Source organism: Ambystoma mexicanum, chromosome 14 (assembly GCF_040938575.1).
Source record: "Ambystoma mexicanum isolate Mex_15411 chromosome 14, UKY_AmexF1_1, whole genome shotgun sequence".
Classification (NCBI taxonomy): domain Eukaryota; kingdom Metazoa; phylum Chordata; class Amphibia; order Caudata; family Ambystomatidae; genus Ambystoma; species Ambystoma mexicanum.
Window position 1 is genome coordinate 647792819 of NC_090940.1, and position 19286 is coordinate 647812104.

Below are 19286 nucleotides of genomic sequence, written 5' to 3' on the forward strand. Positions count from 1 at the left end.
TGCACCCGCCTCGATCCATTTGATCATTTTATGGGACCCCAGAGGGCATCCTGCACCCGCCTCGATCCATTTGATCATATTATGGGACCTAAGAGGACATCTTGTGCTGAAAAGCCTTTGCCCAAAGCTTTGCAGATTAGGAAAGCAAAGAGGCTGTATTTTAATAAGAATTGCCTATGCGTACTGCCGATAGTGTCAGACGGTAACTCGAAACTCAATACCAAGTTGTATCCATAAAATTCTATAAAACCTGTGATAGGTAAAGAATGATTATAGGGATCAATCCCTCGAAGAGTATTGGCGCGCCAATTGAGTTTCGAGGTACCGTCTGACACTATCATATGCGATTCAAATGTTTACTGTTTAATGTGGCTGAAAGACATCATTTCGACCTCAAATGAGGCAGACATTGACCTTATGGTACATGCAACCTGATTTGAACTAGATTGCTCAATCAATACGATATGTATCCGATATGAGCCTCATGCATCGGAAATAGGCCTTGAGAACGACTAGGTGGTTGAAACACGCGTCGGCTGTACACAACATGGAATAAATCCTACATTACAACAGAATTGTTAATTCTATACTAATCTGCATCAAAACGCAGCCTTTTCGTAACACGATACCCTGAGCGCGAGTCACCTTTCCCGGTGGTCTGAATCATTGTAAACTTCAGAAGTAGCACTACTTCCAGCCATTCATAACTAAGTCCCATACAGAAGCATATACTGACTGATGTTGTGCTTCTAGTCCCATGCTCAATAGGTCACCAGACGATCCATTAAAAAGCTTCCAATTAAGTGGATGGTCGAAAATGGACCTGAAATTCAGCTTTGCGCAACAAGATCTCATGCCGCACCTGCCCCCTGCATGGGAGGTGTGGATTTTCTTTCTAGTGGAAGGGCTTTTTTTGAGAGTTGCACTCAGGGGACCTTCTTCCTGGCCGTGCCTGCAGTGACTAGGATTCACTCACTAGTTCTGTTGCCTACACAAGAGGCCGGCCACAGCTTAGATCTGCCATCTAGACCGACGTGAGATACCAGTGCCCCAGACCGCCAGCTTTTCTCTTCTCCAGTCCACTTCTTCATTTTATTCGGCACACCTGACATTTAACTGCACTCCTCTTCCACTAAAAGGCCATTCCACCTTGGAGTGTAGGAAAATGAATAATGTATGGGCATAAGGTTCATTCAATACCTTCCCTGCAAATTCGCAACATCGATGATCCTAAATGCACAGTAAACTGTCCAGTCCTGGCTAATAACGGTTTGGCGATAATCTACGCGAAAAAAAGAGTGCAAGAGTGCACTACAAGAGTGCACTAAAGTACCACTGGAGAAAATCAAACTCTTCATCAGAGCCTGTAGTGTACGGGATACATCACAAACCCTACAAGACCGCCATCTTGAAGACGAAGAAAGTCTGCTATGTGTTGTAGGAACTATTCACGGTTTTCCGCAAAATGCATCTTACTCCCAAGGAGGCCTCATTCCCAATCCTTCACACCATTTGTGTGATGATCTAATTGAATTTGTCCACAAGGAGAGACACAGTGTCCCACAGAGCTACTGCCAAAACAATCTCACCTTCTACTACTAATGAAACGCGTCATGTACCCACGGCTTTCTACGACTGAACGCCGGGATGAGTCTCCGTCCAAATCAAGGCACGTGATCAGCACCCCATTATCGAGGAAAAAATGTGCAGACCTGGAAATCTGGCTAGTTGTAAATCTATCACTGGCACTTCTTGGGTTGCGAGAGGAGTGGCGTGGATGGTGTCCTCAAAGCAATCATATTCTATTGCAAAGGACAGTCTCTTGAATGCCTTCCTCCCACAAAGTTGCCACGAGACCAGCCTTGTGGAAATGCGGGTAACTCTACTCAGTGCCAAGAGTTAGGGAAAGACTGGTGCTTTGATCCATTGTGACCTCGCGGCGGTATTTTATGCAGACAATGCCATCTAGTGCTGCCACCTAAAAGGGAATCCAAGCAACTGCTGGCAGCTGGGCATAATGCTTCTTTGCCAAGGATCCCCAGAAGGTGAAAATGGCCTCTTTCCTACCCACCAAAATCTCACTTAGTGTTTCCCAGGACTCACTGCTCATCCTCTTCCTGGTTCGAAGCAGTCTGGCCAGATCTCACCAACAATGAAACCCTTCCCCTGTTTGCCAGTGAAGCACTGTATCAATTCTACCAGATGCGCGGGATCCACATGCCAATGCATACAGGTGCCACCAACTGAGACTTGAAAGATTTGGTGGCAGAAGCCACCAGGGACCTCCTTCTTGAACTTCTACCGATTCATTCCAGCGACAGCCAGCCAGATCGACTTATCTAGCAACGCCAGAGGGCGCACTGGATCCCGATCACCCTCGGCATCTAGGAGGACACCCCCCCCATCCTTCCTGACTTTATCTTGTCCTATTCATCGGGCACCATCACACCCTTCAACAATCTTGCAACTGTCCCAGGGGCATTACAAGAAATCCTAAAAAAAATAACAAAGTTTAGCACTTAAATGCTAAGGTCATTACTACACACTGAGCATGTACTGGGGAAGTGTCCCATCTGACTGCTCTGCCCCGGGCAGTGATTCCTTCTGGGCACTTTAGCAGTGTTAAGTGCTTGGATGCCTGCTCTTGCGTGCCCCGGGCTTGCCCGTGTATCCTGCAAGCACTGTTGCCCATGGAACATGATTATCCTGGGTGGGGGAACTATGCCAGGCTGGTTGCGAGCTTTGGGAAGTCATGGGATCTGAGCCGCCGAAAGGATGGGCATGGGTGAAATTGAAACCCAATGCCTCACTAATGATTTAGTTTCCCTGAGTAACGCCCCCCAAACTCTCAAAGTAGCACATAGTTCTTCACAAGCTGCAAGCACCAATCAGGAGAGAATCAAAACATTGGTCGTCCGCTTGATCCAGGAAGGAACTGGTCCCAATCTTGCCAAGTGTCTTTGCTTACTTTCTAACAAGAGGAATTCAGTCGGGTGAGGTTATGCCCGCTTGCGTTGACCCATTCTCACAGCGGGCATGGCTTAGTACTCTGTGATCTTCTCTAATCAATAAGATTGATCAGTGAACATTTTGGATAAAAAGATTGGAAGGGATAATGTGCACAGTGTCAGGGTTTGCCTGGCCTGTAGGAAATTGATAAACTCCCAGCATGCTAGGTCTGAGTTATTTGGCCAAAGTGGGGCAACTTGAAGAGTTACTTCACTGTGCAGCTGGTAGTATTGACAAACCTTACTAACCAAACATGATATGAAGTGCAATCTTTCCTCCCAGTCCACATACCCATAATAGTTAATTTCGACGTGTCATAAAACATTATAAAAATGCGTAATCAATAAAAACAAACGTTTAGATTTCATAAAAGAAAAAAAGAAAAAGAACAAGTTAAAAGCAATACGCTGCAATGGTCTGAGCCTTCCTCAAATTATTTAAACAAGGACGACGATGCTCGCAGCCTTGGCACATACAAAGGAAAAGAGTGAAGGCACCATGGTCCTAGTTGCTGGCTTGAAATGTCTTTCTCAACAGCCACACCCTGTGGCTGTATCGAGCTGTTGCAAATATCACAGTAGGAGAGAGAGAATAGGTTAAAAACACCATCCCCTGATTAACTGTGAATTCCAGAGTGTCTAAGGACCGGCTTTAAGAACAGGCGTGTCAGCCACCTTTGACATTATTATTCTGAATGTTAGCAAGTGCCACACTGAGATGGAAGAGTGAATGTTAGCAAGTGCCACACTGAGATGGAAGAGTGAATGTCAGCAAGTGCCACACTGAGATGGAAGAGTGAATGTCAGCAAGTGCCACACTGAGATGGAAGAGTGAATGTCAGCAAGTGCCACACTGAGATGGAAGAGTGAATGTCAGCAAGTGCCACACTGAGATGGAAGAGTGAATGTCGGCAAGTGTGAAGGTCGGCAAGTGCCAAACTGAGATGGAAGAGTGAAGGTCGGCAAGTGCCACACTGAGATGGAAGAGTGAATGTCGGCAAGTGCCACACTGAGATGGAAGAGTGAATGTTAGCAAGTGCCACACTGAGATGGAAGAGTGAAGGTCGGCAAGTGCCACACTGAGATGGAAGAGTGAAGGTCGGCAAGTGCCACACTGAGATGGAAGAGTGAATGTTAGCAAGTGCCACATTGAGATGGAAGAGTGAAGGTCAGCAAGTGCCACACTGAGTTGTTAGCAAGTACCACACTAAGATGGAAGAGTGAAGGTTAGCAAGTGCCACACTGAGATGGAAGAGTGAAGGTTAGCAAGTGCCACACTGAGATGGAAGAGTGAAGGTTGGCAAGTGCCACACTGAGATGGAAGAGTGAATGTTAGCAAGCGCCACACCTAGATAAGATTGTGAACAATAGCCTGCGTCACAAATAGATAGGACTGTGACTGTAGGCCAGTGCCATAGCTAAATAGAATAGCGATTGTCAGACAGTCCACGTCTAGACTGCATCGGAAATGCTATCGCGGCCAGATTTAGATAGAATTGTGACTACCTTGCTTCACATATAGACAGGATTTTCGAAGGTGGACAAGTACCACATTTGGATACAATTATTGAATATTGGCGTGCTTCATACATAGAATGGATTGTGAATATTAGCCAGTGCCGGATCTAGATAGAAATGCAGAGATATTCACGCGCCACATCTAGAAAGAACGTGGAAATTTAGCACATCACTTCCAGACAGCAATGCCAATAACCAACCCACTAACAATTTCACCCCTCCGCATTCACCTCTCAATCTCTAACCAAACCCAACCACAACCATAAAGCACAACAAACCGCACAAACTTCACTACATCGCAACAACAAAACAAACCACACAGACTCGCACAACAGCACATGACGGCTACCGACCAGAAAGCACCCCAAGCTCAGCGAGCAGTGTTGACCGGGCTGAGGCTGCCAACGGCACATCACTGCTCTCTTGCACTTTTCCAGCTTATTCCCACCAACTCACCCCCCCATTCCCTTTTTCAGATCCGCCAGAGCACCAGGGGACCACTCCGGTGGTGATAGTGCGCGCTACAAATATCCTTTAACATTAATATTAACAAAACAGAAAGAAGTGTGGCCCGGTTCCTCTTGGACATTTAGGACGGATATCAGATGCTGAGGGGCAGCAAGCCTGGAAAAATGACCAATCGCAGACGCATATACAAAAAAAAGATCTTTCAAAGGGGGCCGAGATTTCGTCCAAATGCTGCCTACAACCCAACTCGCTAGTGTGGGAAATACAGACATCACCAAGCTTGCACTTGGCGGCGCACTCAAGAAGAAACTCCATTGCAATCCGATTGGCAGAGATCTCCCTTGGATCACTCCAAAGTTCATGACTTGCCACTAGGTGGCCTGCAATAAAGTCAGCCAATTCTGCTACCAACAGCAGGTTTTCCATCTGCAGGTTATACCAGATCGTACATCGCCTCCCCTTGTCCCGATTGGTCCGTTTTTATATTTAAAAAACAATGGAAACAGAGGCCGTAGTGAGGGCCTGCCGTAGGCGCCCTCCACAATTTCCAGCGTGCCCAGGCCAAAGGTAAGGAGTCTCCCGACCCCCACCTCCCCAAAAATGCCACATTATTTTTAAAGGTGCTTAAAAACACTGTAGCGCACTCGGCGCGTGGTCCCTATCCCCCCACCCACCCGCTTCCTGGTCTCCCTGTGCCCGCCTCCCAACACGCCCACTCCACCCGAATTGGTCCACATACCCCACATCAAGGACACCCAGGGCAGCCCTCTGCCCGGCAGCCCTGCGGCAAAGGACGACCCCAAGATGTGTCTGCAGGTGTCCGCAGGGGACGGCAAGGAAGCCAGCAGCCAACAGACACCAACAAAAACCGTGAGTGTGACATGGGTGCGGAGTAGAGAAATCACTCTACTCCAGAAAACCCCTGCCACTCTATCTTACTTCCCAATAACATAGAGTGCCATAATATTAGCATGTCCACACTTAGACAGAACTGGGAACATTAGCCTGTGTCGCATCTGGAGGGAATTGTGAATACTAGCATGTCCACACTTAGATAGAACTGTGAATACTAGCATGTCCACACTTAGATAGAACTGGGAAGATAAGCCTACGTCGCGTCTGGATAGATTTGTAAATAGTAGCATCTTCACACTTAGATAGAACTGTGAATGTCAGCATGTCCACACTTAGACAGAACTGGGAACATTAGCGTGCGTCGCATCTAGATGGAATTGTGAATACTAGCATGTCCACACTTAGATAGAACTGTGAATACTAGCATGTCCACACTTAGATAGAACCGGGAACATAAGCCTACGTCGCGTCTGGATAGATTTGTAAATAGCATCTTCACACTTAGATAGAACTGTGAATGTTAGCATGTCCACACTTAGACAGAACTGGGAACATTAGCGTGCGTCGCATCTAGATGGAATTGTGAATACTAGCATGTCCACACTTAGATAGAACTGCGAACATTAGCCTACGACGCGGATTTGTGAAGTTAGCATGTCTGCACTTAGATAGAACCGTCAATACTCACATGTCCACACTTAGATAGAACTGTGAATACTAGCATGTCCACACTTAGATAGAACTGTGAATACTAGCATGTCCACACTTAGGTAGAATTGTGAACATTAGCCTGTGTCGCGTCTAGATGGAATTGTGAATGTTAGCATGTCCACACTTAGATAGAACTGTGAATACTAGCATGTCCACACTTAGATAGAACTGCGAACATTAGCCTGTGTCGCGTCTGGATAGATTTGTGAAGTTAGCATGTCTGCACTTAGATAGAACCGTCAATACTCGCATGTCCACACTTAGATAGAACTGTGAACACTAGCCTGCGTCGCGCATCTAGATGGAATTGTGAATGTTAGCATGTCATTGGCAGATGCACTGCCCACTAGAGTCTAAATGGAGGTTAAGGGGAGCTGTCAGAGAACATGTTAGAGGTGGGGGCCAGGGGAGACTACGCAAGCCGAGCGCCTCAATTCAGGATTGAGACGCAAACTAACCAACCCTACTGACAACTTCCCTTTCTGCATACACCTCTCAAACTCCAAACCAAACACAACCAAAACCTACAGCACAACAAACCGCACACACTTCACTACATTGCAACAACAAAACAAAAAAAAACACACATAGTCTTACACAACAGTACACGACGACTAACGGCCGCAAACACCCAAGGCCCAGCCAACGGACCCACCGGGCTGAGGCCGCCAACAGTACATCATTGCTCTCTTGCACTTTTCCAGCCTATTCCCACTAACCCTCCCCTTTTCAGAGCCGCCAGAGCGATAGTGCGCGGTACAAATGTCCTTTAACGTTAACATTAACATTTGCTCTTCGGAGCCAATTTTTCGGTGGGGGGCGGGGGGGTTTGCAGTTTTGGTTAAATTCAACTAACTAGACAGTGAGTCACATCCCTTCCTGGAGCAGAACAGTGGTGTCCTGGTGACAGGCAGCCATTTGGCCACCACAGTGAGAAAACACAATTACAGAGATCACTTTTGGACCCAGGGGTAAGCAAACTGTAAAACTGCATGGGAGGCAGCACACACATACTACCTATTGTTTTAAATGTGCATAGAATGCCCAGCGAGTGTGCAGTTTTTAATTCAGCTGGGCGACAAATGCATATTTGAAACTTGAGTTATACGGGAGGTGGGGTGGCAGCACAAGCCTTGTGTCCTTCATGGCCAGGGCAGGGAGGCAAAGCGGGCGGGCACAGCACTCAGACTCGTCACCGGACTTCAGGGTGTGTCCACAAGTCTCTAGTGTAAACAGGAACTCATTCCTCGAGCGCAGCTCACACACACACAGTCAGTCAGTCACTAGCTGCCGGGAGGCCCCGGGTCACGTGAGACGCCACTCTTGGGTTTGCAGCACTTTGCATGCTAGCTCTTGTAGTTTGGTTGTTGTCGTCACTATAGGTAGGCGCCTAATCTATTCCAGAAAGTGCAGTCTTGGCGCTCTGGCCATATTAGAACAGACTGTGAAATAGCGTCTCCTTTACAAACGTGGGCAGAGTTGGAAAAGTTGGCAATGTGCACAGTGCCACACCCCGTGGCACTCGGCATGGCTATAAAGGAAAAGGCACACGGGCTGGATGTAGATCCCAGCAGCCTCGGCGACCTAGGCATGCATGTGCGCCATCCACCCACAACCCTTTGCCTGACACCAGCAGCGCTGCAGGCAACAGTTGCAATGTTGTGGCCACTGTGTACTTGGCCCCCACATCTTTCAGAGAAAGCTGCAACACATACGAGCATGTGGGGCTGTGGGGGCACTCCCCCCGCCCCCCTTATTGAAGGGTGCTGACGAATCGTGCACAGGGTGTGGGAGGGGGGAGCTAACAGGAAGCTGACGACCTCCCTCCTCCACAAAGGACACGACAATGCGGAGGGGCCCAGGCCGGAGCCTTCCCCGGCAGATTAAGCCCAGGTCTGAGAGGAGCATAGCTGTGGGGTGAGCTCATGGCTGCAGTGTCCGGGCCCACAAAGCGGCTGGGGGAGGGCCCCCCAGACCGTTCCTCTACACAACAGCCCCACCCACGCGTGTACACAAGCAGCGTGTGTGCTTTTCCCGGGGAGGTTTTTTCCGTAAGGGGGAGGCCCGGGCAGAATCCCTGTACACGTGGACAGGACAGCACAGTTACTCGTGAGAACAAACTTTTTACTTGCCCGCCTTCTCCCCCACCCCCCTTCCAACCATACAGTCTGGGGGGCAAGCCCCAGCAGAAGCATCCAGGATGCTGGGTGGTGACAGTGTGGGGGGCACGCCCCAGCAGAAGCAGATCTAAAAGAGAAGGGGTGCAGATATCCAGGATGCTGGGTGGTGACAGTGTGGGGGCACGCCCCAGCAGAAGCAGATCTAAAGAGAAGGGGTGCGGATATCCAGGATGTTGGGTGGTGACAGTGTGGGGGGCAAGCCCCAGCAGAAGCAGATCTAAAGAGAAGGGGTGCAGATATCCAGGATGCTGGGTGGTGACAGTGTGGGGGCACGCCCCAGCAGAAGCAGATCTAAAGAGAAGGGGTGCAGATATCCAGGATGCTGGGTGGTGACAGTGTGGGGGCACGCCCCAGCAGAAGCAGATCTAAAAGAGAAGGGGTGCAGATATCCAGGATGCTGGGTGGTGACAGTGTGGGGGGCAAGCCCCAGCAGAAGCAGATCTAAAGAGAAGGGGTGCGGATATCTAGGATGTTGGGTGGTGACAGTGTGGGGGGCACGCCCCAGCAGAAGCAGATCTAAAGAGAAGGGGTGCAGATATCCAGGATGCTGGGTGGTGACAGAGTGGGGGGCAAGCCCCAGCAGAAGCAGATCTAAAAGAGAAGGGGTGCAGATATCCAGGATGCTGGGTGGTGACAGTGTGGGGGGCAAGCCCCAACAGAAGCAGATCTAAAGAGAAGGGGTGCAGATATCCAGGATGCTGGGTGGTGACAGTGTGGTCAGATCAAAAGAGAAGGGGTGCAGATATCTAGGATGTTGGGTGGTGACAGTGTGGCGGGCAAGCCCCAGCAGAGGCAGATCTAAAGAGAAGGGGTGTGGATATCCAGGATGTTGGGTGGTGACAGTGTGGGGGGCAAGCCCCAGCAGAGGCAGATCTAAAGAGAAGGGGTGCGGATATCCAGGATGTTGGGTGGTGACAATGTGGGGGGCAAGCCCCAGCAGAAGCAGATCTAAAAGAGAAGGGGTGCGGATATCCAGGATGTTGGGTGGTGACAGTGTGGGGGGCACGCCCCAGCAGAGGCAGATCTAAAGAGAAGGGGTGCGGATATCCAGGATGTTGGGTGGTGACAGTGTAGGGGGCACGCCCCAGCAGAGGCAGATCTAGAGAGAAGGGGTGCGGATATCCAGGATGCTGGGTGGTGACAGTGTGGGGGGCAAGCCCCAGCAGAGGCAGATCTAAAGAGAAGGGGTGTGGATATCCAGGATGTTGGGTGGTGACAGTGTGGGGGGCAAGCCCCAGCAGAGGCAGATCTAAAGAGAAGGGGTGCGGATATCCAGGATGTTGGGTGGTGACAGTGTGGGGGGCACGCCCCAGCAGAAGCAGATCTAAAAGAGAAGGGGTGCGGATATCCAGGATGTTGGGTGGTGACAGTGTGGGGGGCACGCCCCAGCAGAGGCAGATCTAAAGAGAAGGGGTGCGGATATCCAGGATGTTGGGTGGTGACAGTGTAGGGGGCACGCCCCAGCAGAGGCAGATCTAGAGAGAAGGGGTGCGGATATCCAGGATGCTGGGTGGTGACAGTGTGGGGGGCAAGCCCCAGCAGAGGCAGATCTAAAGAGAAGGGGTGCGGATATCCAGGATGTTGGGTGGTGACAGTGTGGGGGGCAAGCCCCAGCAGAGGCAGATCTAAAGAGAAGGGGTGCGGATATCCAGGATGTTGGGTGGTGACAGTGTGGGGGGCAAGCCCCAGCAGAAGCAGATCTAAAGAGAAGGGGTGCGGATATCCAGGATGTTGGGTGGTGAAGTGTGGGGGGCACGCCCCAGCAGAGGCAGATCTAAAGAGAAGGGGTGCAGATATCCAGGATGTTGGGTGGTGAAGTGTGGGGGGCACGCCCCAGCAGAGGCAGATCTAAAGAGAAGGGGTGCGGATATCCAGGATGTTGGGTGGTGACAGTGTGGGGGGCACGCCCCAGCAGAGGCAGATCTAAAGAGAAGGGGTGCGGATATCCAGGATGTTGGGTGGTGAAGTGTGGGGGGCACGCCCCAGCAGAGGCAGATCTAAGTTGGGTGGTGACAGTGTGGGGGGCACGCCCCAGCAGAGGCAGATCTAAAGAGAAAGGGTGTGGATATCCAGGATGTTGGGTGGTGAAGTGTGGGGGGCACGCCCCAGCAGAGGCAGATCTAAGTTGGGTGGTGACAGTGTGGGGGGCACGCCCCAGCAGAGGCAGATCTAAAGAGAAGGGGTGTGGATATCCAGGATGTTGGGTGGTGAAGTGTGGGGGGCACGCCCCAGCAGAGGCAGATCTAAAGAGAAGGGGTGTGGATATCCAGGATGCTGGGTGGTGACAGTGTGGGGGGCAAGCCCCAGCAGAGGCAGATCTAAAGAGAAGGGGTGCAGATATCCAGGATGTTGGGTGGTGAAGTGTGGGGGGCACGCCCCAGCAGAGGCAGATCTAAAGAGAAGGGGTGTGGATATCCAGGATGCTGGGTGGTGGGACGATCTCTGGAGTGGTTTGGTTTTACATACTATGCAATGGAGGGTCAGACTTCCAACACACAATGCCTGGCGTGTGGGTACTCTCAGGAGTGGGGGTCAAGAGGCGTAGCCAGGATTGTCTAACAAGTCGGGCCTGAAGCTAATTGAGTTGGGCCCACTGCAGTGACAGTACCACCTGAGTGGGCATTTACAGATTTTGGGTGGGCCTTCACTGCTCGGGCCCTACCCTGTCTACGCCTGGGAGTTGCAGCTGGTGCTTAAGGGTTCACATCACGAGTGGAGAAACAGAACTCACGTTGAGGGCGGACCAATTGGGGGTCCGACCCAACCCAACCACCGATGTCTGCTTCGGTGCTCCATCATTCCTCATTGTGGCTGCTGATTTTAGGGGTAACGGTGTAGACCTCAATGATATGATATGGCATTTATAACGCGCCTATACACAAGTGTTTCAAGGCGCAACGAGGCACAGGAGGGGGAACAGAGAGAAGACAGAGAAAATGATCTTACTAGGCCTTGTGACATTGAGATCGCGCAAGTACAGGTGAAGAGGGAAGGGGAAAAGTGAGGACCAATGGGTGAAAAATGTCGGATCAGCCTCATTCCTCCTTGTGGGTGAAAATATCTGGGTCGGCTCAAGTCGCAGGGTACGGGGTGGGTGGTGCAGGTGTCAGAATGGTGGAGGCAGGATCAAGTGGGCCGTAGACTGCCTGATGGGTGCCGATTTCATGGGGAGTAGCAGACCTTAGTGTTTTGTGGGTTCCATGTCTTAAAATCGCAGCAAAAATGACTGTGTATACAAAATATTGTGGCAAAAATGCTGTGGTTTTGCTGTCACAATCATGTAACGGATGCGGGGGATACCCCCGCAACCCCTGGACCCATTATTCCATTTAAGAGGAGCGGGGGACACCCCTCTGCAATCCCTGCTCCCCTTAAATGGTTTAACGGGGTACACCTTTACCGGGTCAACCGCAATTTTATTACCGGATACCGTTTTGTGACCATTCCTCATATAGCTGGCACACACCAGGGTTCTCGGGAAGAGTGCAGATGTCAGGGTGTGGACAGACCTCCAGGTAAAGTTGCCAGGCTGGAGGTGAGAGATAACAGGAAGCGGAGAACCCTAGGGGATGGAGCCTACCACTGCGGGAAGACCTCAGGATGGGGGCTACCCTACGAAAGTCAGTGGGCAGGGGGGTCAGACCTAATGGTGGGTGCAGAGCCCAAGGTGGGTGGGGCTGCAGAAATCATGGTGGGGTTTGCTATCCTCAGGGTAGGTGTACATCTCAGGGCGGGATCAGACCTCAGGGGGAGGGTCTGTCACACCTGTGTTGGGCTGCAGACTTAGTTGTTAGGGATCACGCCTCAGGTTGCGGTTGCAGACCCTTAGTCAGGGATCAGATCTCAGGGGGGCTTTGCAAAGCTTGTGGTGGAGACCTGAGGGTGGGAACAGACAGAGTGAAGATGCAGCTCTAGTGGGGAAATCAGGTTTCAGGGTGCGGTCGGTCAGACTTCTAGGTAGGGTGGCAAACCTCTTTGTGGGAAGTTGCAGAATTCAGGGTGGCGATGATACCTGGGGGTGCATTTGGAGACGTAAAGGTGGATGCAGAATTCATGGGAGGGGTCGGTCTGATGTCTGGATAGATCGGATCTCAGGGTGTAGTTGGAAACCTTGTGGTGGGGAGTAGAGAGCCGAGTTGGTGCAGTATTCGGTGTGGTCGGTCACTCAGGCCTCTGTGTGGTTGCAGATGTTGTGGGTCAGCCCTCTGGGTGGCTGCAGGGCTCAGGGTGGGGAGCAGACCTCATGGGGGACGCATTTCTCGGGGCTCAGGGTGGGGGATCGGAGCTCGGGGTGGGTGCATTTCTCGGGGCGGGGGATGCATGCAGGCATGCAGGCATGCAGGCGGGGGTGGGGTGCGGCCTCGGCGGCCCTGCCACTTACACTGGGTGCGGGGGGCAGCGCGGCCGCACTGCGGGCTCTCCTCCGGTGCAGGGCCTGCTGCTGCTGCTCTGCCGGGGGGCGGGGGGGGCGGCGGGGGTCCTGCTGCTGCTGCGCGCCTTCAGCCCATGGCATGCCGTGCAGCGGTGGCGGCGGCCTGGAGCGGGGCTGCGCGGCTGGCTCCTTGCTCTCCGGCCTGGCCTGCCTGCCTGCTCCTGCTCCCCGGTGTGGGCGGCTGCAGCGCGGCTCCCCTTCCCTCCAGACGCCGAGGAGAGAGTGACTGCCAGCCCGGCCCGCCGGCTCCCTCCCTCCCCGGCCGCGGGGTCCTACCGCCCGCCCGCCGCCCACTGCCTGCCTGCAGTGCTGCAGTGCTGCAGCCGCACTCAGTGCAGGGCAGACCCCTCCCCCGCCCGCCGGTGCCAGCACAACAATGACCCCGATCTAGCAGCAGGGCAGGCCTCCCCAACACACTGACTGCAGACCCCCTCCCTCCACTGCAGCCCCTCTCCCTCCAGTGCAGACCCTCTCCCTCCAGTGCAGAGCCCCTCCCTCCAGTGCAGACCCCTCCCCGCCTCTACCGCGGTGCCAGCACAACAGTGACCCCCAAGGAGCACCAGAGCAGGGCAGGCCTCCCCAACACACTGACTGCAGCCCCTCTCCCTCCACTGCAGACCCCCTCCCTCCAGTGCAGAGCAGGCACCCACACTGCACTACTAACCACAGGAGCAGCCACTCCAAGGTCCTTCTCTGTATATAATACTAATTGCAGGAACCCTCACTGCAAGGACATTCACTGCAGAGACCCTCACTATAGAGAATACTAATTGCAGGACTCTTCACTGCAGAGATGCTCACTATAGAGAATACTAAAAGCAGGACCCCTCACTGCAGGAAAATGGACCCCTCACTGCAAGGACATTCACTGCAGAGACCATCAGCATAGAGAATACTAATTGCAGGACCCTTCACTGCAGGAACATGGACCCCTGACTGCAAGGACATTCACTGCAGAGACCCTCAGCATAGAGAATACTAATTACAGCACCCTTCACTGCAGGAACATGGAGCCCTCACTGCAAGAACATTCACTCCCGAGAAGCCCACTAGAGAGAATACTAATTGCAGGACACCCCACTACAAGGTCCCTCACTGCATTGGCACTCACTATAGAGAATAATAATAGCAGGACACCTCATTGCAAGGACATTCCCTGCAGAGACCCTCATTATAGAGAATAATAATAGGACAACGCCCTCACTGCATGGTGTTAAGATGGATTTCTGAAGTCTGACCTGGTGGGCAGAGGTTCAGAAGGCCAGCCTAGTTTTTTGGAACAGGTTAACCATCTGGACAACCCAGACCAATCAAGGTAGCATTGGCGGCAGTCAAGACCAGGTCTGAGGAGGGGTGAGGGTGACTGAAATACCTCAATGAGCACACACAGCAAAGGACACTACAAATCACTCCTAGTAAGGTGTGTGTGTATATATATATATATATATATACATATAAAATACATGTACATGTATTCAAGGCCTTTGAACGCAAACACAAAGCAATTTATCAACAGTGCACCCATATACCTCAGCGTGGGGTGCGTAATATACATATTAAATATTAAACAAACTTCAAACCAATACAAAACTACTATAACACATACATACAATTCCAAGTGGCCCAAAGGGTTAAAGCACACAATGGGTCCACAACCTAAAAGGAAAGGGAGCAAGGAGTGCAAATAGACTTTAGGCATTTCTTCATCAATCAATTCCTAACTGAGAGGCAGTCCAGTCTCTACGAAGAGTGGAGCCTGGTGCTCTCATATGCAGAAGGGTGAAAATGGGGTCTCTTGTAGGGGCTGTAGCAGCTGAAGAAGGTGGGTGAGGCTATGAAGAACAAGTTCCCACTATTTGTGGAGGGTCTCCCCAAAAGGGCAGAACAGGTTCCAGGAGTTGGGAAAGGGACGGTAGCACAGTCTACCTGTGGAAAGGTGAGTGGCCCTCAGGGGACACTGGTGCGTAAAAGTGGATGGGTGCGCTAGGGGCCACCGGTAAGGGTTGCAAGTACTCATCGATCCCCGGCGCACTCCGGACCATACTTCGGCAGTCGAGTCCACTTCGTTGCAGGTTCAAATGCGGCAGTTGTGCGGCTCTGCAGCTTTCAGCTGCATAGTTACAGCGATGATTCCCTGGCAGGACTGTGGTGATTTCTCCGCTCCTGGTTAAGGGATCAGGCGAATTTCTCTGTAGCAGGCTTCAGGGCATAGAGGGGCACAGCAGCAAAGCACTTGCGTAGTTCATCACCATGGCAGGGTGACACGGTAGCCACGTGTACTCCGGTTCGGGTGCTCTCTCTTTATTCCAGACCTGGGAATACCAAGTGTACGAAATTCGGTGTGGGAGTGCCGAGAACACAGAGCTTGCGATCTACCAAGTTTCAAGTGTCAACTCGAAAACAGCAGCAGTTTCAGAGCAATGATATCGCGCAAGCTGGTCAGTTCACTGGTTGGCCCAGGAACATTTCCGAAGAGGCTTACTTGCAGGTTTAGATGAAGGTGCCGTGAATAGTTGATCCCTCTATTCAAATAGGTCGAAGCACATTTGCAGACCTTCTGGTTCAATCAGATTCAGAGGGGTCCAGCGGGGCAACAGCGGGCTCAGGATGCCAAACTTTCCAGCGGGTCACCAGCGGTTCCTCAACTCGGCATCTTAGTTTCTGAATACTTGGATCCTATCCTAGGTTCAGTGAGAACTCAAGAGATCGACCTGGGGAGGGTGTTTGGAGCCTTCTCTTATCCAGAATATTTTTTTGCACCAAAATGAAGAGGACCGAATGGGAGATCTGCTCACATACAGGCACACCAGGCGTGGACCAATCACGGACCATGGTGGTCCTAGTCATTCCCAGCACACCAGACTCTCTGGTATCCAGGATGTGTATTGGAACAAGACAGTGGAGCCCACATCCTGGAGGCACACGCACAAGGCATGCAGAAGCCAGCGAAAGCGCTTGACGTTTCGTGGGAGAATGCATGCCCAAATAAGGACTGACCCGGGTCGGCTCGAACTGGGGAAGTTAAAGGGACAAGATGGCCAACAGACAGGACAAAGAACCTCGTGGCATGGTCATTTTGAAGTCATGCTACCTTCCTGCACCAACTGCGGTTAACGCGGTTTGCATGGCAAGAAAAGGTTAAAAAAAAGCGAAAAGATAAGCTACCACCAGCCCTGTCCAAGGCACATCTGCACATCTAAAAAATCCTTTGAGGGAGTCTAGAGCCTTTGGAAACGAAAGGAAGACCCAAGTGCACTGTACTGTGCACTGGTAACATGTTGCAGAAAAGTTGCAACATCGGAAAGGACTAAGGGAAACAAAGTCTCCCAGTACTGACTGTCTTAAGGAAATGTCAGTTTCCCCATAATAAAGTGAGGGAAAGCCCAGAGGAGTGTAGCTGAAGGCTGTGCTTCACAGGCAAAAGTCAGACTATGGTGTTTAAACAGCAGCAAAAGGTTGGGCGGTACACAACTGGAGGGAAAATTACACATAATTGGGAAACCTTCCTAACACTGGCCCCTCCCAGACTATGGACAGGGGGAACTAATCCACCCCTGGATGAGTCTCTTGTTCAGGTCGGTTAAACATTCTGGACAACCCATCAGCATTGCTATGTTGGACACCTGGCCTATGCTCAATAGTGAAGTCAAAGCCTTGCAGACTTATGGACCACCTAAGCAACTTTGGATTCTCTCCCTTCATGTTCATCAGCCACTTTAAGGGTTTATGGTCAGTTTGCACAGTGAAGTGGGCCCCATAGAGGTAGGGCCTCAGCTTCCTTAGGGCCTACACCACAGAGAAACACTCTTTCTCAACTGTGGACCATCTGAGCTCTCTGTCCTTAAGCTGGCGACTAATGAAGCCAATAGGGTGTTCCTTACCCTTCTCATCTACTTGTGATAGTACAGCTCCTATCCCAGTGTCAGAGGCATCCGTCTGCACGATAAAAGGTCTTTGGCAATCAGGAGCCCTGAGGACAGGGGCCTGGCACAAGGAGTCTTTTAAGCCATTGAAGGCCTTCTCACACTCGTCGGTCCAAGTTACCTTCTTGGGTTTCTTCGGAGTTGTGAGGGCAGTCAGAGGAGCAGCTATGGTGCCATAGTCTGCCACAAAATTGCGGTAATGCCCTGTGAGTCCTAAAAAGGCTCTCACTTGGGTTTGCGTAGTGGGGGTAGGCCAGTCTTGTACTGCTTGTACTTTGCTGGGTAGAGGCTGTATCCTCCCTCCACCTACTTCATGCCCAAGGTAGGTCACTGAACCTTGACCAATCTGGCACTTACTGGCCTTTATGGCCAAGTGGGCTTTCTTAAGAGCCTGCAACACAATTCGAAGCTGTTCCACATGATCCTCCCAGGTGGCACTGAAAACTGCTATATCATCCAGCTATGCTAGACAGAATTCTAATTCATCCAACCCATTCAACACATGATTCACAAGCCTCTGGAAAGTGGCAGGGGCATTCTTCAACCCAAAAGGCATTACCCTGAACTGGTGAAGGCCCTCTGGAGTTGAGAATGCTGTCTTCTCCTTGGCATGTTCTGCAAGGGCTATTTGCCAATAGCCTGCAGTGAGGTGAAACGTGCTGAGGTATTTGGAGGCCCCCAAAGTATCCACCAGCTCATCTGTTCGAGGCAGGGGGTGTGCATCTGTCATCACATGGGAAACAAACCGTTGGGTACTCTTTTTGTTCTGCCTAACCTTTAGCACTGTCCATATCCCTCTGTTTACAGCCGACCATGATGGCTGGATCTAGACACTGGGTAGCACTCTCAACCTTCTTTATATGAATTTAGCATTTACCCTTTCTGCATTCTTTCCCTTTCACATGCATGACACAGCGTTAGTCTTCCTTTTTAACGTAGAGCTCTTAGAATCCAGCACGCTTTGCACAGTACCCTTTGGGCTTACAACTAGCTGATAGCTCTATTTTTTGCTTTTTAACTTATCACATCCGTAGTTTTATGTTTTTTTCCCCTCGGGGGTCACTCTTACCTTCATATCTGACTCCTGTCCTGAAGAAGGCATTTGTTTCATCTCTCTATGCCGAAACGTAGGATACACCTGCCTTTTAAACATCCAATACATGCAGGCTTCATGTGACTGTTTGTGACATCACAGTGACTCCATGTAGACCCTGAGTAGATTCTTTGAAAATTGAGCTCAACTTTGAGCCACTTTATGTTGATAGCATTAAGCTTTACCCCTTTGGGGCCAGCACAACCACTGGGCTCACAAGTCTGGTATCAGATTATGGACCAGCTATGAACAATTCACAAACAGCTTAGTAAATGAAGCAAATTGCTGTATGTTATATTGTTTCATATTACGATTTTGATCTGTTTCTGTTATAGATTGGAAATAATGTTGGTTTCAAAAATATTATTTTTCCATATTTAAGTATTCTCTAATCTATTTTCCTTACTTTTCTCATTCTTCCTTTTTTGCTATAGACCTACAGGGTCCCTTTATTGTCTAATGTTTGCCATTTGATTTTGAAATTTACTTTCAATAAATTTTGATATATATATTTTAACAATATCACGCTGTGCATGTTCTATTTTTTTGCATTTTTATCTAAGCATATACCGCCTCTAATGCGGTACAGAGTGTGAGATTGTTTCATATAACACATTGGCCCTCTGCTTCACAAATGGCTGCCATGGGGCCCCATTCTTAGAGAAAAGGATTATATCTTAAGCTACATATCCACGTTGTAGTGTCCATTTAAAGGGCCTTTGCTAAGTGAGATAGGATATAGCCAATTGAGTTGACTATCATATCCTCTCCCTGTTCCTGTTGGGACACTCCTTCTTGTGTTATGACCTCAGAATTACTCGCACTATTACACAGACTAAACGTTCTTGGACTCATAAAGGCAATAATATACACTTAGACCATTAGTTAGAAAATAATTGGCTCTTAACAGGCCCTTTATTCACACTTAATAAACACACATATAACTAGGGAATAAATACAACTGATTACACATGAATACATGAACAAGAACGAAAATAGCAAATATGCATCACCATAGGGGCAGTTGTAGGACACAGCTTCATCTCAGACATGACAACACTACCCGGTCCCAAGGTAGGAAGGCAGAGAGATCACGCA

At 50.5% G+C, this 19286-nt stretch overlaps 1 protein-coding gene across 1 annotated transcript in view; it reads right to left on the reverse strand.

Annotated features, from left to right (window-relative positions):
- AKT1 (AKT serine/threonine kinase 1) overlaps positions 1 to 13340 on the reverse strand; it is a 397239-nt gene extending 383899 nt beyond the window's left edge. The window contains exon 1 of the mRNA XM_069638151.1: positions 13122 to 13340. The gene's annotated coding sequence lies outside the window, so the exon portion shown is untranslated. The remainder of the gene's footprint in view (positions 1 to 13121) is intronic.
- Between the last annotated feature and the right edge of the window lie 5946 nt (positions 13341 to 19286).